The sequence below is a fragment of the Protopterus annectens genome, chromosome 16.part0 (genome assembly GCF_019279795.1).
Source record: "Protopterus annectens isolate FY-2018-M chromosome 16.part0, PAN1.0, whole genome shotgun sequence".
Lineage (NCBI taxonomy): Eukaryota > Metazoa > Chordata > Ceratodontiformes > Protopteridae > Protopterus > Protopterus annectens.
In genome coordinates this window covers 30,481,112-30,507,120 of record NC_056750.1, presented here as the reverse complement: position 1 = coordinate 30,507,120, position 26,009 = coordinate 30,481,112, and the positions used below count along the sequence as shown (strand labels likewise).

The window sequence follows — 26,009 nt, the reverse complement described above, 5'->3', positions numbered from 1 at the left end:
CAATTTCACCTAGTTATAGAAATACCATCCTGGGTCTCCCTTGTAAAGAGGCCACTAGCCTAATGGTACTAACCTGGTCAACAAAAGATATCTGCATAAATAAAAACATTACATCAATTCTAATTTTCATGCACACTTGGGAAGGGAGAGTTCAGCATCCTCCACTGACGAATGTGTGATCTGGCCACTTGTACATTATCATTTACTTCACTATCACACAACTAAAAAACTCACATACATAATAAGATACAATATTCAGAGGATTGTGATCATGTCTCCAATTATAAACACATTGTTATGTGGCTGAGACAAGGATATCAAGAAATTTGTCTTGAGAGAGAAAGAAACCGAAGCTTGACATCCAAGTTGAGAAGACATAGCAAATGGGTTATGATTGTAGAAATTTTGATAATACTTATTTTAGTACATGAAGCTTTAGCTGCTGCAATGTACTACTAGTTAAAAAATTATAGAAATATAAAGTGTATTAAAGCTTTAAAAGCCATAACGTAATGGCATTATGGAAGGCACCTCACAGCAAGAGGTTCTCTGCTTCGATTACCAGCTGGAGTGCCTTTTGTGTGGAGTCTGCGTGTCTTCCCTGCATTCGTGTGGGTTTTCTCCAAGTACTCTGGTTTCCTCCCACATTACAAAGACAGGCATCTGGAGCATTTCTCCCTGGGCCTCCGCTGAAAATTGGCTTCATTTCAAGTCAGACTTTCCCGGTAAACAAATGTTAAATAAATAAATAAAACCATTAGCGCTGCCATACATACTGCAAACAGAAGCTTAGTATCTCTCCTTTGAACAAATTGTTGTAAAAGCTGTTCGACACTTCGTACTGACATACTTTTAGTTATTTTTGTGACAGCAAACTGTATTACAGATTTTATTTCTGTTTTAGCTTCTTGTTGCTCTTTTGTAGTGGCCAGCACTGGTTGCTGTTATGCTCTAGCATGAGACCGGAGCATAACAGCACTAAGAGGTGTTTAACAAAAATTTAAGTGCCTTTCCTACATCAGAAAGGTGGGTAAATTTGTCTTTTTTCCAAATTCAGAGCATCAACACAGTACCCAATATACTACAGTATTACCTGCAGCATAAATCGGCTAAAACTGCGTTTGTCTTAAACCAGCATCAGGCAAGCGGGGCTAACAGACTAGTTTTTTGCTTGAATCTCATGTACATCAAAACTCAGTGATTTACTGTTAAACAGATAAACAGAAAGAAATATGAACTTCTACCAAAGAAGGTATGTTTTACTTATCTTTAGAAAGTGAGATATCAAAGAAAATTGAGTCAACTATAAACTGGTTCTCAAAAATTTTCACTTCCCCATACTATCTAGAAAAATCTTCCCGATCTTCTTAGGACAGACATTAATTTATCAAATCTATGTAAGATGGCACAATAAACATTAGTTTGTCACACTTACGTGAAATGTTATAATAAACATCCTTATAAAAAGCAGCAGAAGTGAAACAGAAAAGATCATAGGCATTCTTGAATAATTAATGAGGTCATCCTTGGTTTGAAAAAGAAGTAGAAAACAGATCTCTGAGGGCAGTAATATCTCAAACTGTATGTCTTCAACAAAAGATTAAAGTAAGGAGAATCAGGGAGCTTGAGTCTGTCTCATCTCCATCAGTATCAGAATGTTTAGGTGCATCAATCTGATCTAAATACGTACCCTGACTAACATCTAGAGCCTTAACCCCCTTTGTTGAAAATGAAATTAAGTAGAGAGTGTTTTTTGTGTGAAACTGTTTTTGCAGCAGTATCAGCGGTCCCAGGGAAAACTAAGAAATATATAAACTCAGCTTAAAATCTGTGTAAGTCAACTGCCAGCTAAAACATCAACATTTAAGTTTCAGTCTTTAAAAGTCAAATGAAAACAGTTTACCTCTGCTGCCATCTTAGCCATGGATAACAGAACTGAGAGAAAGACTGGAGGAGTAAAGAATGACAGATTAGTCCCTGCAGGAATTATTTTAATACTATAAAGCTGCAGACAACAGACTTGTTTAAGTAAGCTTATCATAACAGTACATGTTTGAACTGATCACTGTTACAGAAACATAACTATATGGGACGTTGTCATGCCTAAGGTCATACATCTAGCCAGCATACAAAAGCTTTTAGATGCCTTCCACACACGATGTACAGGCTAAGAAGCATGAGGGCAGGCTGATATAAAAGTAGGCATGTAGGCACCAAAATTCAGAGCTTTCTTACCTCTCTCTGGCATATGGAAGCAACCAACTTGGTTGCAAAATTTGGATATTTATGTACTAGGAGAAAGAGGGACATGGGTAAAGGAATCCCCCAGCAAAAAAAAAAAAAAAAATAGTATAGATATATATATATATATATATATATATATATATATATATATATGTGTGTGTGTGTGTGTGTGTGTGTGTGTGTGTGTGTGTGTGTGTGTGCGTGTGTGTGTGTGTGTGTGAGTGTGTGTGTGTGTGTGCGCGTGCGTGTGCGTGTGTGTGCGTGTGTGTGTGTAGAAAGGATAGGCTCCAGAAAGGGGAAAGAGAGAGGGTTGCAGTACTGCAACAGTGATCTATTCGGACATGTACTGTAATGGTAAGTTTACTTACACCACTAAAACTATGTTCATCATCAGATCACTATTGCAGTAGCATATAACAATATGCCATAACTACCATGGTTTAGACAGCCATGGAGGAGGATGGAGAACCAGAATCTAGGAACCCCTAGAGAACTGATCTAGCAAATCCTGTTCGGGACCTGGAAAATGACTCCATCTTGTAAAGCTTAGTGAAAGTGTGAATGGAAGACCATGTAGCTGCCTCTGGAATAGTTCGAGTCCACCCCTTTCCAAAATGCCTTAGAAGTCTCCAGAGCTCTGGATGAGCTTTAGCTTTTGGAAGTGGAACTTATCATGGTGAGAATAACAGAAATGATAAAATGGAATAACCATTTAGAGATTGTCTGTTTTGACACTGGTTGCCCTTTTTTCTTCCCATCAAAACAGAAGAGCTGATCCAAATTTCTAAAGTCTTTTGTTTTGTTAATGAAGTATCTGAGTTGTCTGTGGACATCTAGAGAACATAGAATTTTCTTTCCTCTGTTTTTTTTTTTTATTTCCTGGAAAGAACACGGGGATGAATGCATCAATTTAAATTAAATACTGAAACTACTTCAGGCATAAAGGAAGGATTAGTTCTTAAGAGTACCCTGTCCTTATGAAAAAAGAAGGGTTGAGTCATCTTCAAAGCCTACAACTCAAATACCCACCTATCCAAAGTCAGAGCAGTGAGTAACATATTTCCCTTGTCAAAAACTTCAGAGTCAGCTTGATGAGTTGGTTCAAATGGAGGTAGAGTAAGTTTTTCTAAAACATTATTGAGATTGCAAGGAGGAGCCAACTGTTTTCAGGGTGAACAGATAATGCAATACCCATTTCAAAAATTGGAATAAAGAAGAAAGGAGGTACTAAAGGCAAATAGGTAGAAATAGCTGAAAGATGAGTTTTTTATAGATGAGTATAAAACACCTGATTATGAATAATTTAAAAAGATAGTGGAGAACCAGAGAGGCATCTGCCTTGGACTGGTCCTGGTTCATCTTGTAGTACTAATTAGAAAATCTCCTCCATTTGGCTAAGTAGGATTTCCTACTAACAGCTTTTATAGTCTCATTTAATATCTGCTCCATGTCCTCTGAGAAAAGGTACCTATGAGGGATCACAATTCTGTTCCCCAAGTAGTGAAATGAAGATTTTGCAGTTGGTAGATCAGTGATCTCATGTCCTGTATAGGTAGATCCATTTGATCCATTCTGTGGCTAGTCTGCACTGACGGCAACACCTGGTTCCCCCATTTCATTGTTTAAGTACCATAGAAGAGTGATGGTGTTGTCTGTGATTACCAGCAGTGGTCCTAGAGTCCATAAATGGTTCAGGATTTTTAATGCATTTATCAAGGTCATCATTCGATATTTATGTTTTTTTTCTTTTGATAATAGTCCTAGATTCATTATTCTTTCAACCATATGGATATTTCACCCCATGCAAAGTCCACATATGTGGTTACAGACTGAGAAGAGGATGGGGAGACATAAAGAAACTTGGATTCAGTATAGTCTCCTCTGCCTATCATAAAAGCCCCTTCCTTAAAAGCTCAGCACTGGGATTGGAAATGGTAGTGGGTGCTAGTGATGGTGAATCCATGCTGCCTTGGGGAACCACAGTATTTTCCTCATTTGTAGCCCGGCTAGTGGAATCATTAGGATAGTGAAAGCCATGTAGCCTCAAACCCTGAGATAATCCTTTGCAGTGGTCATGGACTGGTGGAAAGACTGTAGAATCTGGAGATGGTAAAATGTAGTTTTCTCTGGTGGTAGATAAGCTATCATTAGGGATGTGTCTAGAAAACATCCTACAAATATCAGTCAGTGAGAAGGGAAAAATGAAATGAAAACCTAGATTTTGGAACAGATTGCTGACAAAAAAGCAGATATTATTGACAGTTTTGTAAATAGCCTGCAAAAACAAGGTAATCATCTAAGTAGAGAAATATGTGAATTCCTTGTAGTATATAAAAAAGCCATTACTGGAGCTACACATTTTGTGAGTAGCATTGGAGTTGGGGTTAACCCAAAGGTTAAAAAACAGAATTGAAAGCAAAAAACAGAAACATAAAACCTTAAAAAGTCTCTGTGAATAGGAATGTGATGATGCAATCCAGAGTCACTAAAAAGCAGAGTGTAGGGATAAGGGGGAAAATAGTCTAAAGGGTGAGCATTTTGAATTCTGGAACTTTTATGAAGGGATTGAGAAAGGGATGGTCTAGCACAGGTCTTCAAGTTTCCTCTTTTTTTGTGTACTGAGAGTATCAATGAATAAAACTTTTTGTCTTGTTAAGATTTTGGAACTGATTCTATGACACCTTGAGATAGCATACATAACATGGGAGGAAGCAGATATGTTTGATTGTTCTGGGTGTGGAGTAGGGCTGAAGGAAAAGAGTTCCAGTGCCACTTGTATCCATTCTGGATGATTTCTAGTACCCAGCAGTCTGATGTGATCTGTTTCCAAAAGTTGCCTACTAGACTGCGAGGATGTTCATGATGGGAAGGGGTTTGGATTGGAAGAAGAAATGAGTCCTGCACTTTTCTTGGTCTGAGGTTGCGCTTAATCTCCACATATTTTTTTCTTCGAATGTCCTTACCACTTTTTCTTGCACTGTTATTTCCCAAACTTCTATTAGGATTGTTTAAAAGACTTACTATTAAAGAGCCCAGGACTGGATTGGTAGTTCCTGTTGTACTTTGAAAATGGGTAACTGAAAATTCTGCTTGGCTTCCTTCATCAAATCTTTTTTAAAAGCTCAGCTGAAGACGTACCAAATAGCACTTCTTTGTCCAATCAAACAATAAGTATTCGGGCCGCTGAACCTGTACAACGTCAGGAAGATTTTGCAGTCAAAGCCATGCATATCTGCACATCACAGAGCCTACTGCAGCTGTCCTGGATACTGCATCAGCTGCATCCTACCAGCATTTGAAAGAATGATTTGCTATTTGAGAGAAGAAACCACACTGAACAAAGGATTTAGCTTCAGAGGGGGGTAAATTAGCAATAACTTTTATTCATATCTTCAAATGTAGCCAGCAGATGTTTAGGCATATGAGGCTGACAATTCACTGTCCTAAAACCTAGCATAAAACACATAGAGACTTTTTCCCCATATCTATCAAAAGCCCATCCATCCATCCTTGTCCAATGGAACAAGGTTATTAGTAGTTAACTATTTGGAACTCGTCTCCTTGGCTAAAGAAATTACAGCTGTGTCTGCCAAACAGTTACAAAACAGAATTTACAAATACCTCAGTCCCATAAGTTTCCACCAGTCTTTTTGAGTGCAGAAAGTTAGCTGTCTGAAGAGGCACATGCAAGAGTGGATGCATCGTCCAGAGCATCAGTGTTAGGGGAACGGCACAGGATGTAGGGGTATCTACTTGAAGTTTATAGTACCTCTTTTGTTTTACAGATTACTTTCGCTTCCCCTTGGAAGATGTCCCTCATCCTAGATATGGTATCCAAAAAAGACATTTCCACTACAGGAGAATCTGAAAACATGTCTTTCTCAGACTCTGACTCCAAAGATTCAAGAGATGACATCTGGGAATCATAATCCAGTCCTGTCTCTTCTAAATCTATTTGGGAGTCAATGCCTGAAGAGGAAGGAACACTTTTTCTTTTAACTAGGAAGATGCTGGTGAAGCAAATTGTAAAGACTGAAAAGCTTTGAAAAGCCTTTTGGGATAACTGTACCATTGCTCTTTGGTCCCTCTGGCAGTAGGGGTTGAAAGAGGAGGAATATGCTTAGTGCTTTGAATTTTCTTTCTGGGTGTATCTGACATCATAGTCCTTGTCATATCCATTGTTGGACTCCCATCCCTGTACCTGGTACCTCTTCCCCCACCTGAACTTGAGGAATGCCATCCGTCCCTTCTGATACCACTAAATGGGTTGTCTATTCTTCCTAGTAGGTGTATGTCTGGCTGTTGAGGACATGCTAGTCCCCCAGCCCTAAGCATCCCTAGGAGCAGCACTAGAAGAATCAGAAGTATCAATGCAGAGTCCAAGGACTCCAAAAAGGCCAAACCACAGTTGTCCATCATGGTTTGGAGAAGAGAGGCCAAAGGCAAAGCTACTTCAAAAGCCTCTTAACCAATTTCCTTTTCCTAGGAGAGGGAAAGGAGACATTAGAGGTACTCAAGCCAGCTATCACTGATGTCTAGAAAGGGTCCGTAAGCTGCTGGTTCTCAAGAACTATATTAAGGCTGCTAAGCAAACTTCTTATAGTTTTGAGAGTAAAGGACAAACAGATGTTACAGGAGAGAACAATGTATGTCTCCCCTAGACAAAATAACCAAGCTGTGTGGAAATCTTTAAAAGGAATTTGTCTGCCACACAGATACTTCCCTTTTTTACTGGACATATGAAAATGAATGTAACCTAAAATGGAAGGAAAGTCCCCAGAAGGGTGCTTTTCTGTCCAAAATCTTGAATAAGCCAACCAAAGAAACACTGAAGACTCAGCAAAGACAGTGTGTGACTGAAAACGTCAGTGGCAAGAAAGCCGTTTTTTGTTTGGTGCTGGTACATTCACATATATCCCTGTGCTTCCTTGGATGTACAGTGCACATGGAAGGCACCCAAAAGTTTTCATATAGTGGCCAGACATCCAGTTCTAGACAGGATACATCCTGTACAGCTATAAGCTACTGCAAAAGGGATCTAATAATAAACATCTACGCTTACTTAAGAAATCCAACACCACTGTTTGTGTACATACTAAGGCCATTTTATGCCAGAATGGAAAGAATTACTAAGCATGTCCACTGATGCTCTATGAAGAGACTGGAGGTGTACCGTAACAAGAGTATGTCACTCTGGATTTCTGCTACATGGACAGAGCAATTTTAAACTGATTACTAAGTGTCACACTACTGACCTGGTTAGGCAGCTGAACCTATGTAAGTGGCTCAAAAATGGAGAAGTGTATTCTGTGGCCCAAAGCTTATTTATTGGTCTGAATAATGCCATAATTCTACTGGCAGGAGATAAATACAGGATAATAAGATTTCCTGGTCACAACATCAATGGACAGACAGAAGCCATGGTAGGTAAAAGTCTTCATTCTGAAAATAAAGGTACAAGACAACTAAAAAAAAAAAAGTACAAGGTAACCGCCATACCCACCTAACAACCAACTTGCCTTCTGTACAGTGTCACAGTAATGTTCGCTTCTAACTGGTAATTACTTGAACCTGCAGATTCTGATCACCTACAAGTCATGTAAGTTTCTAGAAATAAAAAATCATATAGTTAAACCATCCATCAGCATCCCATGCCAATGGCTGCATGAGCTATAACACACAATTTATAATATGATTTTAGCTGTTTATTCATCCTCATTTTTGAGATGATTAATGTGCCATTCAAGACAAAAAACTGCGTCTGCCCACAATCCAGGGTACCTGAATGAAGTGATATTTTAGTAAGAGTAACGGTGGAATCTTAAAGTGTCCAGCCTACAGGTACCTACTTATGGCAATACCAAACGGCATAGTTTTGATCCTTGGAATATTCAGGTGTAAATATTTTGACTGGTCAGCCTAGTGCTATGATTTCATTGTGAGGTAGCATCAAATGTCCGGGTGATCAGCAGATTATCTGCATATAATGGCAGGGAATGAATGGTAGGTCAAAGCAGGGAATTAACACAGTTGCATCCTTAGGAAAAGGATGCACACTGGCTGTACCATAGTGAAAAGGTCCAAAGCAGGGAATTAACAAAGTCACATCCTTAGGACAAGGATGCATACTGCCTGCACCATAGTGAGAAGGTCCAGAGCAGGAAATTAACACTGTTACATCCTTAGGACAAGGACGCACACTGCCTACACCATAGTGAGAAGGTCCAATCAGCGAATTAACACAGTTACATCCTTGGGACAAGGACACACACTGCCTGCACCATAGTGAGAAGATCCAAAGCAGGGAATTAACACTCTTACATCCTTAGGACAAGGATGCACACTGCCTGCACCATAGCGAGAAGGTCCAAAGCAGGGAATTAACACAGTTACATGCTTAGGACAAGGACGCACACTGCCTGCACCATAGTGAGAAGATCCAAAGCAGGGAATTAACACTGTTACATTCTTAGGACAAGGATGCACACTGCCTGCACCATAGTGAGAAGGTCCAAAGCAGGGAATTAACACTGTTACATCCTTAGGACAAGGAGGCACACTGCCTGCACCATAGTGAGAAGATCCAAATAATGGAATTAACACTGTTACATCCTTAGGGCAAGGATGCACACTGCCTGCACCATAGTGAGAAGGTCCAAAGCAGAGAATTAAGAAAGTTACAGCCTTAGGACAAGGACGCATACTGCCTGCACCATAGTGAGAATGTCCAAAGCAGGGATTTAACTCAGTTACATCCTTAGGACAGGGAGGCACACTGCCTGCACCATAGTGAGAAGGTCCAAAGCAGGGAATTAACAAAGTTACATCCTTAGGACAAGGACGCACACTGCCTGCACCATAGTGAGAAGGTCCGAAGCAGGGAATTAATACTGTTGCATCCTTAGAACAAGGAGACACACTGCCTGCACCCAGGAGTGGCCTTAGGTCAACTGGTGCCCTTGGCAAAAGGACTCCATGGCACCCCACCCACACCACCTGGTGCCCCCATTCTGGTCTACCTACACCAAATAAATGCTGGAAAAGCACCCCTGCCAGAGCAGTGCCCTAGGCAGCCGCCTAATTGGCCTATGCCTAAGGCCAGCTATGCCTGCACCGTAGTGGGAAGGTCCAAAGCAGGGAATTAACACTGTTACATCCTTAGGACAAGGAGACACACTGCCTGCACCGTAGTGAGAAGATCCAAACCAGGGAATTAACACTGTTACATCCTTAGGACAAAGATGCACACTGCCTGCACCATAGTGAGAAGGTCCAAATCACAGAATTAATACATTTACATCCTTAGGACAAGGACGCACACTACCTGCAATACAATAAGGAGGTCCAAAGCAGGGAATTAACACTGGTACATCCTTAGGACAAGGATGCACACTGCCTGCACCATAGTGAGAAGGTCCAAAGCAGGGAATTAACACATTTACATCCCTAGGACAAAGATGCACACTGCCTGCACCATAGTGAGAAGGTCCAAAGCAGGGAATTAACACTGTTACATCCTTAGGACAAGTAGGCACACTGTCTGCACCACAGTGAGAAGGTCCAAAGCAGGGAATTAACACATTTACATCCTTAGGACAAGGAGGTACACTGCCTGCACCATAGTGAGAAGGTCTGAAGTAGGGAATTAACACTGTTACATCCTTAGGACAAGGAGGCACACTGCCTGCACCACAGTCAGAAGGTCCAAAGCAGGGAATTAACACATTTACATCCTTAGGACAAGGAGGCACACTGCCTGCACCATAATGAGAAGGTCCAAAGCAGGGAATTAACACTGTTACATTCTTAGGACAAGGACACACACTTACTGCAATACAATGAGGTCCAAAGCAGGGAATTAACACAGTTCCATCCTTAGGACAAGAACGCACACTGCCTGCATCATGGTGAGAAGGTCCATAGCAGGGAATTAGCAAAGTTGCATCCTTAGGACAAGGACGCATATTCCCTGCACCACAGTGAGAAGGTCCAAAGCAGAGAATTAACACAGTTACATCCTTAAGACAAGGAAGCACACAGCTTGCAATACAATGAGGAGGTCCAAAGCAGGGAATTAACACAGTTACATCCTTAGGACAAGGACGCACACTGCCTGCAATGCAATGAGGAGGTCCAAAGGAGGGAATTAACAAATTACATCCTTAAGACAAGCAGGCACACTGCCTGCAATGCAATGAGGAGGTCCAAAGGAGGGAATTAACAAATTACATCCTTAAGACAAGCAGGCACACTGCCTGCACAGCAATGAGAACACCAGTCGTGCACACAGATTTTCTGTGCCATACGTCATCTGCTGAGGAGAGCTCAAATTTCAGATTGAGCTGGCAAGGGTTAAACTTAATCTCACTACAGAGGGCTCTGTTTTCAGCATTACAATTAACTGTTATGTACTTTAAATGTGTAATGAAACAGCAATGATTGACCAAGTAGAGCAAATTACTACTCAACTTTCTAAATTAAGTGTGTCTTTTGCAAATGTAACCAGCTCTCTGTGATAAGGCATTTTGCACCTTATCAACATCAATAATGATGGCATGAAGTAGTTAATGTTGTTGTTATTGTTTGTCTTTTGGCTTTTTCCCGGTAAGGGGTCACCACAGTGGAACTCCGGTCCACTAATGACTGGCAGTAGATTTTTACGAAATGCCGAGGTGCCAGTTCGATACCCAACCTTCAACGAAGGCACGCCCATTTACACATGCATGTCTTTCGAACGCTACCCAACCGCGAGGAGGACATGCAGACTCCACACAGAAGGCACTCCCAAGCCAAGCCGAGAATCGAACGGGAGAACCTCCTGCTGTGAGGTAATAATGCTACTGCCATACCAACGCGTAGTTATTAAACACATAAAAAAACTGACAACTCTTCTGCGGATATTTGCTTCTACTAATAGTGTGCTTCCTGATTTAACCATGCATGTCCCCACGTCAGGTAACGAGCAAACCAAGACACTGAGTCTACAACAAAAACATTTTTCATGCTACTAAGCAGTAAAGTATAATTAACAAATAAATCAGAATGAATTTGAGGAATATATAGCCCCACTGTCTGTGTTTCTTAGGGCTGTGCTGGCCAGCATCCCAAATGTAGTCATAGTAAGAATCCATGTTGTGCACATGAAAGGAAGTCAGGACTATTAAGGCAATCGAAGGACCTTTACCACAGTAGGAAGTGTAATGAAACAGATCTATAGTCTGAGGCTATTTGTTTCAGGGGTGGGTGCACTAGGAACTTTCTACTATAAATGTATTCTTCCCTCTTAAGTTTTTGATTAGAGAAAAACAGAAAGCATAAATTAGTCATTTATAAATTTATACTGCACATATCATACATTACTTGATTATGGCAAACCTTCTAAAAATAGCAACACCAGACAGGGAGCTTTTGCGAACATGAAAAGGAGGGATAAAGAGGTCACAGTCTCTCCTAACTTATGAGGGAAGATGGCTATGATTCAGCTGGAATTTTGTAGAATTCCTGATAGGAAATATCTGCAGCATATGATGCTTTAATAGATTAACTGTCTCTATCCTGAGGCAGCTGATATGCCACGTTTATTTCTTTCCAGAATATCTGGGGATCCTATAAGATGTGTTTGTTTTTGCCTAATAAAAACAAGCTTTGTGTCCTAATGTCATTCATAATTTTGATTTTTAGCTTAATATCGTGAATCATGGGGGTATTTGCTCACAGTAAGTGCAAGCAATATTTCTCAGATGGCTCATTCACTTTTGTCTGTCTATACACCATTTCCTTGTGACTAGATGAACATGTCTTGTATGGACTGAAGCAGGTTAATCAGGCTATTAGCACCAGTCAGAGCTTGATTTCCCAATAGAAAACCTCACAATCCAGCTGGTACTATGCAATTATATTTAAGCAATATTGTCTGAAAAGTTAGTCACTGTAATGAAATAATGCATCACACAGTATATAATCCCACAAGCAGACTCTTCTTTAAATTGAATAATAGTACAAGCCTCCATTCCTTTTGTAGTTCATAAAAATTAACAGGAGAGGGGTTGCTCAAAATAAGAAGCAATGCTGAGCAAAGTGTATGCCGAGATTCAGTCTTCCTGTAATGAAACTAATTTGTCAGTTCAGATTATGCTGTTTGCTTCAGTATATTGGGACCAAATAAATAAATTCTAAAGTCATCTAATATTATTATACAAGCATACTTCTTAAACTGGTGGAGATTACCGTATGAAGTTTGCTAAGATGTTGGTTCTCTGGTATACAAGGATAAAGCTCTGACTATGGCCCATACAACCTGGGATCAGTAAGAGGATTAGGTAATGGAGGAGCTAACTGGGGCAGGGGGAGCTTTAGTAAACAGCTGACACTAGCTCATCTATTATGGTGGGGCTCCTGTTTGCTACAATGCAGACTCCCTCACCGAAACAGGATTACAGTGTGCAAAGGGTGGGCTAGGGAGGCTCGCTTGGCTCTGCCAGGCTGCAATACGCAATAGCCTTCTGGAGAGGACTGTGAGATTAAGCACAACTCTGACTAACGGGAAGGCCTATTAAACCCTTCTGCAAGCAAGCGAGCATGCCCATCAGCCACCAGGGAGTGAAGACAGATGATCCACCTGAAAACCTGGTAGCTGCCTGGCCAACAGTCGCCCACGATCAGTCTGCAAAGTAGGAGAAAAAAATGGACCGGTCTTCTGTTGGGTGGCTGGTGCTTGGCTGACAACATGGATAAAACAGGGAAAAAAATATCTTTCAAGATTGTTCTTTAATGTTACTTCTGAGGAGGGGCAGGTTGAAATGTACAAACTGATAGCTTGGTGCATCCACTGATTCTGATGGTTATATTGCATTTAACTAGTATGGACCTTGCTCAATGGAGGAGAGTATGTCACTAGCTAATACACATGGGTGGGACGTATATAACAACAGCACCCTGCTTCTCACCCTTAGACCTCATCTAGGTTTCAGTGTCCAAGTGGAGTCTGTAGGAGTGGAAAAAGAAGATAAATCAAGATTTTAACGATTTCTTTTAAGGCCAAAACATCAGAGTAATGTTGTGTGATCTATACCCGTTTTTCTAAATATGCATTGTAGATTTTTTATTTTTTATCTGAATAAATTTCAGACAGTGACAAGTGAGAGGAGTAGTTATTTGAGTAGTAGGTATTTCAGAAAAGGTAGAGACATCTGAACCTGGACTACATTATGTGTCTCTTCCTTTTGATAAAAGTGCCTTTGTTTTGTAATTTTAAATTCCATACATAGTGCCCTATGCAGTATCCACCAAAGGCACAAGGGAGATAAGTATAAATAATCTGTACCTGGTTAATTTCTGGAGATACTACATACTCGTATGCAGTGCACCTGTCAGTCAGGAGACTGGCAATGGTTGGTAAAGCTGAGCAGGAGTCTAAGGTAAGTAACTTACTGATTAGGTTAGCTGTAAAAGCTCAAAAGCAAATAAAAGTAAACCTGTTAACATAAAAGAGTGGGTTAATAGTACAACAGAATGCCTACTGGAAAAAAGTCAACAAGACAAACTCATAACAAAATGGTATCAGACAGCAATATGGACAAAATTTAACACAGTGAGCTAGCAATGGCAAACCACATTAGAATTCCTTTTAACACTTGTAATGACAAGCCCATTTTACTATTTATATGATTTTATTTGGCATGATTTGTAACAAGTATAATTATAAAACATAACATTCAATACACCATTCAAAAGTTCTGCCCCATGATGTTACATCCTAAGCAAAATAAGTGTATCTTATCAATTAAAGGTACAATACCGTATAACAGTATTTTTATTTATTTATTTTTTATAGAAGAACTGGCCTTGGAAGATGTACTTGGGATGGACAACTGCTTTTCACAGTTTCTGTCTAGGAAGAGTACGTACCACCTAACATACTCTGACACCTCAGCATAGATATGTTAAACTGACAAAATAATTATCTAGATTTTCACACACAAAGAACTTGGAATGCAAACCAAATGCTGACACAAAAACGGGCATTCACCCAGAAATAAAAGTTCAAGAACATATATTTATGGAAACGGTTTATTCTTCCTTTAATGCACCACCAACACACACAAAATACACAAAAGTAAAACTGAAACAAGTGACACAGAGGCAAAACAGTTCACAGAATGTTTAAGCTTTAAAAAGGAGCATAAAATGTAGCCTTTAATGACATTCTGATCCTGGGGATCAGTACTGTAAGGATACTTAATGGGTGAGTTTTACCTGTTTAAAATTCATGTTTAATCTGATGTGTGTGTGTGTGTGTGTGTGTGTGTGTGTGTGTGTGTGTGTGTGTGTGTGTGTGTGTGTGTGTGTGTGTGTGTGTCTAGTAAGCAGGCAAATTACCATCTGCAAGTACCAAAACAAACTTACAATCATAACAGAAAGCATGTTGCAAGGTAAATATCTTTTTAAAAAAACATATACAAACACCCTTTAAAATAAAAAATTCAAACAAATGAAAACACAAAAATCTTTTAAAACAAAAAAGTTAAAAACAAACACAGACAGGTTCCTGAATGCAGTAATGGCTTTGTTGTGGGGTATTCCAGGGGAAATAACACACCATCCAGGGTGGAGAAGCATGACACTTCCCTGGGTTACCCATTCTTCCCTTATGATGCCCACTGTGTCAGGCTTTATTGTTTACATATAACTGCATGGATATATATTATTAATTTACTCTACACTCACTATACACCGAAATAAAAAGCAGAAGTTGCACATGATATCTTAAATAATGACATATGCTTTTTGATGCAGTCCCCAATCTCTTTCACAGAGCTCACTTGCAGCCACTTTTCTATGTTATTTAAAGTGATAGCTGTACCCATTTGTGACTACCCTCCTGTATTTCCAGAGCATGATGGTGTTAGTTCAGGAATGGCAGAAGACACAGTGGCATGACCACATCTGGCACCTCTGCGTATTACTTAGGACTAGGTCAAGGATCTTTTCTTCCTGGAGCAGACTTTAATGCCTGCACAAGAGAAACTTCCACCAACATCTCTACTAATTATTTTCTCCCTGTTCTTTGTAACCTTAGATGTGGGCACTTCCTAATTCATAGCTTAAAGATTAATGTCTGCCATGAGTTTTTAGGTCTCCGCTTCTTTACCTATCTGTTAAGTCTGCTTTAAAGCCTGTCATCAACATATAATCATTACGGGCGGCCACGGTGGTGCAGTGGTTAGCATTGTCGCCTCACAGCAAGAGGTTCTCCGGTTCAATCTTCGGCTGGGGTGCCTTCTGTGCAGAGTCTGCATGTCCTCCCTGTGGTCATGTGGGTTTCCTCTGGGTGCTTCGGTTTCCTCCCACATCCCAAAGACATGCTGCAGGTGAACTGGACACTCTAAATTGGCCCTAGGTGTGAGTGTGTGTGTGTGTGTGTGTGTGTGTGTGTGTGTGTGTGTGTGTGTGTGTGTGTGTGTATGTGTGTGTATGTGTGTGCCTTCTGTGGATGGTTGGGCACCGAGCTGGCAACTCAACACTGTAAAACTCCACTGCCAATCATGAGCGGACAGGTGATCCGCTGTGGCGACCCCTAACCGGGAAAAGCCGAAAGCAGAAGAAGAAGATCAACATATAATCATCACGGTCTCTGCATCCAATGGTCTACGCACTACAGATAACCACCAGGGACACTCTGCTTTTAATTCTACCTCATGGCCAACATGCCAACACTGTCTGTCATTTCTTTTTGATCAACATCACCAGCACCAACTACCATCAATCTGATTTCCAGTAGTTTCATATCATGCTAAATATGCACTGTCACCCCACCTTAAGCATCTTAGCTTTTACAGCCCTTTCTGCAAATCCTAAATCCAGGTATCATTACATCCCAGTACCTTTCCATCACTACCACTCTTTTTGTAATGCCTGAAATATATGCCCCCTTGTACATGTACAATATTCAGAGATTTCCTGCACAGTATCACAATCCACCAAGAACTCTCTCACTTGTTCCTATCATCACTATCATACTCCAATTCCCTCTTTCTACTCCCATCACAATACACCAAGAACTCTCTCACTTGTTCCTATCATCACCATCATAATCTAATTCCTTCTTTCTACCCCCTTGTACTTCTATTCTTCCTTAAATCCACTGCTCCTTCATCCCCCTCCATGTATTAGTTTAAGGGTGTTTCTTTGCTCCTTTTAATGAACTTTGCTAACCCACATTTGAGAACTACTGTCCAAACCAGCTTTAGACTCAAACATTCCTTGGCATAGCACATCAGATCATTCCATATCCATATAAATACGCAAAGCATCTAATACCCTGACTCAGAGAACACAGTGCAACTACTTTAAGGGTGTATCTGTAATCACTTTCTAGCTGTCCTTAATAGGATTGCTCCTGTGTAATGTATTAGGATTAGGCAGCCTATTATAAGTGGATTACTCCACAAAAATGGAATTTGACAGATGAAAGCAACTTCGCTGAGAAGCAGTAAAGTGCTTTGAGTAAGTTAATAACTTGTTAAAAGGTGACTGGAAACAAGTAAAAAGTGTTAATTTATCAAAGACATTCTTTGTAATTTTTGAGAGATACCAAGCTATTCCTTCACTAATTCCAAAGCTTTGGAAGGGTGTTAATACTCTTATCAATGGTGGATACACCAAAAGCTTTTATAAAGCTTATATATTTTAAAGAAGCCCTTTTGTAAACTCTTGATTATTTCAAACAGCTATTTTCCATGTAAATGCCAGCAGCAGATTTAAGACAGTTGCTCTAGATCACAAGGTGTACAAGTCAGACTGGCCAAGATTCAAAGTGTAGTACTCCAGTTTGTACCTTAGGATATCTGACCACTACACAATACCATCACTTATTATTCTAATCTAAATTTTATAATTAAAAACATAAAAAATAAGAAAAAAAATCTGACCAGTTTATGAGTGACCTTATTGCTCATAAACCTTTCATCAACACCACCCAAACCATTAAAAAGCGCAATAGCAGAAGTTGTCTAAAAAGCAGACATATTATTATTGCATTTTATATCACCACATGTATACATTCAACCTGAATATAACTCATCACAACCAAGAATCTTGCATACCTGAAAATACATGCAAAACTATTCTAATCAGTCAAAAACTTGTAGAGTTACACAGTAAAATTAGCAAATATAAAGTGACTTTGGCCTAAAAGAAGTGGTGTAATTTAACTTTTAAAAGTAAATGTTGATATATACATATAGATCACTAGTGTAAAGTACCCCATTACTAGTTTGGGATCATCACTGTCTTCTAAGTTAAACCCTAACTTTCACATTTTAAGAACTTAGATGGTATACACCCAGCTCCCATACCTCCAGCAAGTATAAAACTTGTACCCTATTAGCAGACACCTGCAAGTTTTGATCATGACTGGCCTGATACTTCTGAAGACAAAAGCTGTGAAAGTCTAGAAAAAAGGCTAATTCCACAAAATAAAAAGAAACACTTCTATTCATGAACATAATCAAGTCAGTAAATCTGAAAGCTTCAGAAGGACTGTTACATTATGAGACAGGTCTTCAAGAATGCCATAGACAAAATGCTAAGAAAATATTAAAAAGTTTAAAACATATATCATTTTTTGGAAAAGCATTTCCTATTTCATCAAAATGAAAGTGATGCATTTTATCTATAATGTGCAATCATACAACTGCAAATTCATTCAAATGTTTTTACTTTTACTTTATTTTGCTGTCATGTTGTCTTTTTATCATGTGATGTTTATTAGAATCCTTAGCATAGGCTACACTTTTGCCTATAATACAGTATTCATGTTAAACATTTCAGTACAGATAATTTATTTACATTTTAAACAAAAATATTTAAATGAAAATAACAGAAGTCTCTAAATATTTAAGGTGATGTATTATTGTATGCTACAGACTATCGTACGTGCATGTAGGCAGACTACATTATGAACAGTTGTATGGACTTAGCAGTGAATCGCAAAATATCACTACAAGCTTTTCAACTATCCAAGCTACCAAAAAACACTTCCCCTCCAAAAAAAAAAAAAAAAAAAACAGTGTGGGGGAATCATAAAGGTTACCACGATGAAAACATAGTAATCTTTTTAAACTCACAAACAGCCCTAACACAGTGCTTTAGTATGAAACATGGAGCACTGCATCGGACTGAATGAGTCTGTAGCTGTCCTACATGCAAATGAGGCAGTACAGGGGAGAGGCATATGCTAATTAACCACATTCTCTCTCCCCCCAGCACCACTTCCAGGAAGATATCTACTCACCTAGCGATTCATGAAATCACTCAGACGTGTAGATCAACACAGCCACCTCTGCCACATCACGGTAGTGAACATGGCCAAAAGGCTGTGGCCAACCATTCTGAAAGTGGTAAGTACTGGGGATATTAGTGGTAAGGTAGGTTCAAGAAGTGTATGAGTGAGTGTATGTGGGAGGTTGTATGTGTGTGTGTGTGTGGGAATGAGGCGGGAGGGATGCCTAGGACTACACGATGTGGCTCCCATAGGAAGTGCTGATCTGCACTTCCCTGTAGTTAACTGCTATTCAGAAACATAAGAAAAAAGCCAATAATGTGCTATTTCCTCATCATGGCTTACATATCTCTAAATCGCAAAATACCACGTCATGGGAACAGGGCCGATTGAGTTGGGCCCATTAATGAATCCCTGAGAGTTTACTTTTGCAATCGGTTTTAAAAAAAAAAAAACACCACAGCCAATATCTTTCAGCATACATTGTCTATATAGTAGTACCGTTAAGAGAAAGGGCAGATGTTTATAAACCTAATGTATAAGGTTGCGGTTAGGGGCAGAACATGATTTGGATATGGGTTAGCATACCAGTGTGGTCCTTTCTGTAACACTACCACTATTCAGACAAAATATGTTTGAATTTAGTGGAAGAGTTTGGGTAATTGCAAAAGGAAACCAACTGCTTCATTTTGTAATTGATGTTATACAGTTTTTGGTAAGTACATTTTTGAAATGCCATTATCAATCACCTGTGTTTTGGTACTTGTGTATATCGATATTTCAATATATACTCATATACATACATACAAATATATATATATATATGTTTTATATATATATATATACATATATATATATAAATATATATATACATATATATATATATATATATATATATATATATATATATATATATATACACACATATATATATATATATATATATATATACATATATGTGTGTGTGTTACATAGATATGTTTAACAAAAAAAAATTAACTTAATGGGTTTTGCTTAATTCATCAACTTCCTAAACTTAAAAAAAAAATTGTAGGGGCAAGCCCTGGACTATGTCCCACCTTTTGTTGGCTAGGCTTATGTAGGCCCTCGGGCCGATAGCCTAGTACCTACCCATGAACCTATATGAGAGCCCTTCATTTGTTCAAACTTTCAAATGTTCAAAACTCATATGGCTGACACCGCTGACAATGTTTGAAAGGCTGAGAAATGATAGTGGAGATCCCACTACAGTGCAGGACAGGGAGATTCCCCTTTCCTGCACTGTAGTTCGATCTCAGAGTGGGAATATTTAAGTAGCAGGGGGTGCAGGGGGGGATTGCCCCCCCTGCATAACACAGTTTTACTGTGTTTACAGGTAGGTAAATGGTGCTATTTCAGGATGTCGGTCTTTCGGAATGTCGATCATACGGTGTTGGCCATATGAAAGTCGGCATTCTGAATGGTCGACATTCTGAAGTAGACCATATATATATATATATATATATATATATATATATATATATATACACACACACACACACACACACACACACACACACACACACACACAAAAACTATATCATATAACCTGTAAAAAGGCTGTAAATCTTTATGGTCTCCAACAGCCATGGCTACAGTTGTAAATGAATGATCCTAATCCAGGCCTAAGCTTTTGCTGCACCAAGTGAATAAGGTACACTTGCGGGATGCCAAGATCATCCAGCACAAGAAAGACTACAACCTGTAAATGTAGGTTAGCCATGAAAGTCACTTTGCTGTAAATTTCTTTCTACTTTTTTCAGAAACCAATGCCTCCTTCATCAAGTACATCTGCTATAAACTTGCTTTAATATCTCGAAAGTCAGGAACTTATTGTGATTGCCATGTCTTTATGTTGGCCTTTATGGCCACAAACATTAGCAGTGAAAACAGTACTATCTCATGTTTAGTTTTTTTTTTTTTTACATTGATCATATCGTATTAAAAGCAATGATGGGGAAAGATTAACTCTCTGTAACTGGAAGTAATCCAGGAGTCTCTGTAATTCATCTTTAAAATTTACAGGAGTATAATACCTTCAAAACCACAAATGATAAATTTTGCAAAGCAGAAGGATTTTCTAACCACCACAGAGGCATTGTGGTCAAAGGAGAGTCTGTTATCAGCATACATACCCAAGTCCCTTACAACAGTGTCAAATTTAAGTGTGTTACCTCATGAGAGAAGAATTTTAATTTGTTCAGTTGTACATCAAAAAAACGACAGATCTCAACTATATTATTTCAATCTTGGCAGATCTCAATAAATTAAATTCTGTACGGTCAGCTGAGGTAGCCCTCCAGGTCTGGGCTATTAACCTCAGGAAACCATTACCAGAAGACCCTGGCTACTACCTTGTCTCCATTTTAGGGAAGGAAATGGATGCCAAATAGATAACAAGATGATAGAACTGCAAGTCCTTAAAGGATCCCATGTGACATGGAAAAGTTAGTACGAAACAGTTTTTTCTGTGATTTCCTAATTTTGATTCTGCTACGGGACAGAAGCCAGGGTGGGAAAGTGTAAGTGAGCACCTTAACAGCATATGAAGTATGTAGCATTCTGGAGGATTAAATTATGTACACGTTGCAAATATTGAAAGATGATACTGCAGTTCAATATCTGGGGCTTTAAAGCACTGCTACTGTTTTTGTGTGATGTAAATAATGTTGTCTTATTAACAGCAGCCAGGTAATACAATGTATCAGCTAGCAGAGAAATTCCTGCATGTTGAGTTAACGGGTCATTATGACAGACCAATTATGTAATTTATTCTTGTATAAGACAGGCCACTTTACAGCCATGGCAGACACACTGGAGACTCATGTGGGGGGGGGTCACTGTCTTGGACTAGTGTTCAAATGGAAATTGTTGTCTGCTTCACTTGGAGATGGATCCTCATGCCTGGAGAGGGATCCATAGAGATGAAGAATGTCTTCAACTGCCTAGAGTAAGAAGCTCTACAGAGACTGTGACACAAGCCTGAAGTGGCATGCTCTGGGTATGAACCAGGTTCACTTGGGGCCTACAACAAGTGTAGCTTAGCTGAATTAGAAGATAGAAGGTGAATTTATATGTGGGCTTTTTGTTCACACAGTGGAGAAATCTGTACAGGAGAATTTTCTGTTGGTGAGAGTCTATACTTTTTTCCCAACAAATGCTTTGCAACCTTGGATAAAGCAATATGTCCACTGAATAAATGCTTTTTTGATATTTACTTCTTTTTCTACTGTTGTGAAAACACTGCAAGTGTTATTTGCATGCATGTCCCATATTCTCAAGTGTGCCTTTGATTCACCCTTGGACTTAGTGTGAGTGTGTCAGATATCTCCACTACGCTGGAAGAAATTGTGTGACTAGGTGTGTTACAACATCATTTTGTACCGTGTCAGACAGAGTAAAGAAAACTGACTGGTTGGAACTTATTTTATTAAGTATATGATACAATGTCTGGTTTGAAGCCAGGCCAGAATCCATTTCACCATCTCCTGAGATGATGGCATCTATTTTGGCAAAACCAGCTTATCGCTCTGCTACATCACATCAGTGTAGAACTGCAATTCTAAATCTAGTTGGGTTTTTCATTGACACAGAGTGCTGTACTTCTTTCTTTCCAGATTGTTTGACCATACAAATGCTAAACTTATCTTCCTGATGAGCATACATTAAGGAATAGCACTATAAAAGGGCTTATTAACTATCAAACATGACAGTCGGAGTAAGCTGGTCATCTGAAGCTCAGAGTTTGCAAAGCTCAGACCTTACTGGCCATGGGGAAGTTTGAATAGCTCTGGCACTACTAGTCTTTGCTTCTGCTTATCACATTGTATGCATTTTAACATTCTTTTCAGATTCTGTCTTCTTTCTTGTTTGCATATTTGGTCAGTGGTAGCTCCTTCTGAATCACAAATGTACCCCTTTTGATGTTACATGGGAGAAACTGTGGTGCAGTGATTAGTGCTGCCTAACAGTTCTTGGTTTTAAAGTCTGATACATAGCTGGAGTCCCTTTTGTGTGGAGTTTTTATGTCCTTCATGTGCCCAATGGGGATTTTGCTAGGGTTTCCTGTTTTTCCCCACATCCCAGAAACATATTGACAGCTGAACCTGAAGCTAATCCTCAATTAGGTCCTAACAGTTGTATATATGCATGTATGTATGTGTGTGTATATATATATATATATATATATATACATATATATATATATATGTATATATATAAAATGTTCATAGGTAGGTACTAGGCTATCAGCCCAAGAGCCTGTGTAAGCATAGCCAACAAGGTTCCCTGGCTTACGCCACCCAAGAAAGTTATTTTCCTGTGCCACTGTCGAGCAGAGACACAGAAGTGATCCCCGGGGTGTATTTCCTATTTCCCATCCACTCATCAAGATTTTTCTTGAAGAGTGCTAATGAAGAACTTTGCTTGACATAGATGGGTAGCCTGTTCCAGAGTATGGGAAGTCTCTGGGACAGGAATCTATCCCTCCTGCTTGTCCTGTTTATTGTGGTGACAAGGTTTAGGTCCCTAGAGCATGTAGCTCGGAGGGATTGGGATTTCTTTAGGTGTAGCATGTCCAACAGCTCTGGGTTTGACATGAGCGTGTAGCTCGGAGGGATTGGGATTTCTTTATTTGTAGCATGTCCAACAGCTCTGGGTTTGACATAGCTTTATATGTTGGGCACAGATCACCTCGGAGTAGGCAATATGCTACGGAGTAAAGCTGGAGTTTTTTGAGACGGTCAGTGTAAGGCATTTGTTTGAGGCCAGTAATCCTCTTTGTGAGGTACTTCTGTGGCCTTTCCAGCTGCTGCAGATGTCTTGTGAGGTACATTCCAAAAGGGGCGTTGTACTCTATAATGGGTCTAATGAATGTCGAGTAGACGGGAGCAATGACCTCTTTTTTCCTGGATGAGAACCCTTTTATGATGAGGTGTGCCACGTAGAAGGACTTCCTGACTACTGTGGCGATGTGACTATCAAAGGAGAGACTACTGTCCACCCGGGTCCCAAGGTCTCTTATCACACATTCAGTGTTAAGTAGATTGGTGCCTATGTGGTAGTACATGGGCACTGCACTTTTTGTCATTGAGCTTGAGGCCATGGCTCTAACACCAGGTATCTGTCTCACCGAGGCCCTTCTGTAGGATGTCCACATCATTTGGGGATTTGACTATGGCACCTAGTTTGCAGTCATCTGTGACCTTCGTTAGCCAGAGGCCTTCTATGTTAGCCTGTACTTCAGAGAAGTAGATACCAAACAGGAGAGGTCCCAGGATGGAACCCTGTTGTACTCCACTTGTCACTGCTTTGAGGTCAGATTTGGAGTCTGCAACTTTTACAGTGTGGGTTCTGTCAGTGAGCCAGTTGGCAACCCATCTTGTGACGTAGGGATTTATACCTAGTTTAGTGAGTTTAGCTATTATTCCAGAATGGAGGATGGTGTTGAAAGTCTTGGCGAGGTCAAGATAGGTTGTGTGAACCACCTTGCCCTCAGCTATGGCTTTGGTGACTGCCTCAAAGAAGTCGATCAGGTTCAGGAAGCATGATCTGCCTTTCACAAACCCAAACTGGGTGGGATCCAGAGTTTGGTGGTTACCAATGTCTTTATTTATGAGTTCCATGATGATACGTTCCATGGCCTTGCAGACCAGGCTCGTCAGGCTAATAGGTCGATAGTTCCCAGGATCAGCGGTTGCTCCCCCTTTGTGGAGTGGGATAACTGTTGCTGTGCACCATTCAGTGGGCACAAAGCCTGATGCGAGGCTATTATTGAACATGGTGCATAAATGGGGAGCCAGTTCGTTCTGAAGTTCATGTATAACGCAGCCTGGGATGTTATCCTGTCCCATGGATGCTGTGTTTTTGGCTTTAGTGAGTGCAGCTTTTACCTGCGTAGTTGTGATTACAGGGACTCTGCATTCTTCCTGTATAGATATGGGCCCTTTAGGGGGTGAGGGGGGGGGTAAAGTTAGCACTGAACCTATCTGCCAGGATGTTGGCAATATCAGTTGGTTCTGTAATTTTCGTGCCTTTGTGCTGTAACTCAAAGCAGATCTGGGTGTTGCCATCAAGATTCTTGACATAGCTATAGAATGCTTTGTGGTTGTCCTTAGAATTAGTGGTGATTTTGTTTTCTTAGCTAGCTTTGGAGGATCTTATAAGGGATCTCAGCTTCTTACTGAGGCTGACCAGGGAGCTCCTCCAGTCATGGGATTTTACTCTCTTTTGCAACATTTTCTTCCTTCTGTTGTACAGTTTGTTTATGGCAGGGGACCACCAGATTGGCTTCCTTTTTTTGAGGGATAGCGTCTTGGTTCTGTTTGGGATAGCACGATCCATGCACTCGTTTAAGTGCTTATAGAGTGCATTTGTGTAGGATTCAGCAGTTGTAACTGTATTGTCCATCTGCATGGGTGTCATGAGGTTCACCACCTCTGTCTTAAGAAGCATGAAGTTGGCTTTGGAGAAATTTTTTACCGTGGTTTCCTTAATGGGGGGTGAGGGCGGGATGTGGATATCAAGGGTGATTAGCTTATGGTCGGATCGGACCAACAAGGAGTTGACTTCAGGTGTGGAACACTGGTCACTCATGTTGGTAATGACTAGGTCTAGGATATTGTTGCCCCTGGTGGGGGTGTGGATAAGTTGATCCAGGGCATTGGAGTTTATGAATTCCAGAAAGCGTTGAGCTAAGGAGTTGGTACACGAGTAGTTTTCCCAGTTAATGGTGGGTTAGTTGTAGTCGCCCATTATTAGGGTGTTTGGTTGAACCCTAATATTTTCCAGTATATCAAGAAAAGAGGAGTGGGAATCCTGGGGCATGGTGGGGGATCTGTAGCAAGCTACAATTTGGATTGCAGTTTTGCCCAGAGTTAGTTGCACTTGGATAACCTCGGATGCATTATGCTGAGCAACTAGCCTGGAGGTGTGGATATCCTTAATGAATACGGACACACCTCCGCCTTTGGTGTTTCAGTCCAGGTTACATGGCTGAAAAGTGTTATGAGTTATAGTCTGGTAGTGCAGGGGTGCTCTCTGGAGCCTTGAACCAGGTCTCAGTCACTGCACAAATATCGATGTTCTCCATTTTAAGGAGTGCCTCGAGTGAGTGCATTTTGAGATTTAGACTTCTAGCATTGAGTAGCATTACCCTCAGTTTTTGCTTGCCTGTTCCTGTTACGGTGGTGAATTTGTTATTTGAACCTTGCCTAAAAAAGGCACTATAGGGGCAGCAAGAGCCTTAGCCAGTATCCGGAATCCCAGGGGCGACAGGTGCAGGCCATCTGTGGCAAAGCATCGTGGTCTGTCGACCATGTCATCCCAAGCAGACAGATACTGGATCCCCTTAGAATGACACCAGAAGCTTAGCCAATTGTTGAAATCAATCATTTTGTCCTTGTACTGCGGTATCATTCGGGGCGATGGCAGAATGTTACTCAGG

The 26,009-nt window shown here is 40.2% G+C and overlaps 1 protein-coding gene across 1 annotated transcript in view; it reads right to left on the bottom strand.

Annotated features, from left to right (window-relative positions):
• The window catches only part of CFAP77 (cilia and flagella associated protein 77), a 2,131,249-nt gene that overhangs the window by 2,039,561 nt on the left and 65,679 nt on the right, over nt 1-26,009 (bottom strand). The window lies entirely within an intron of this gene.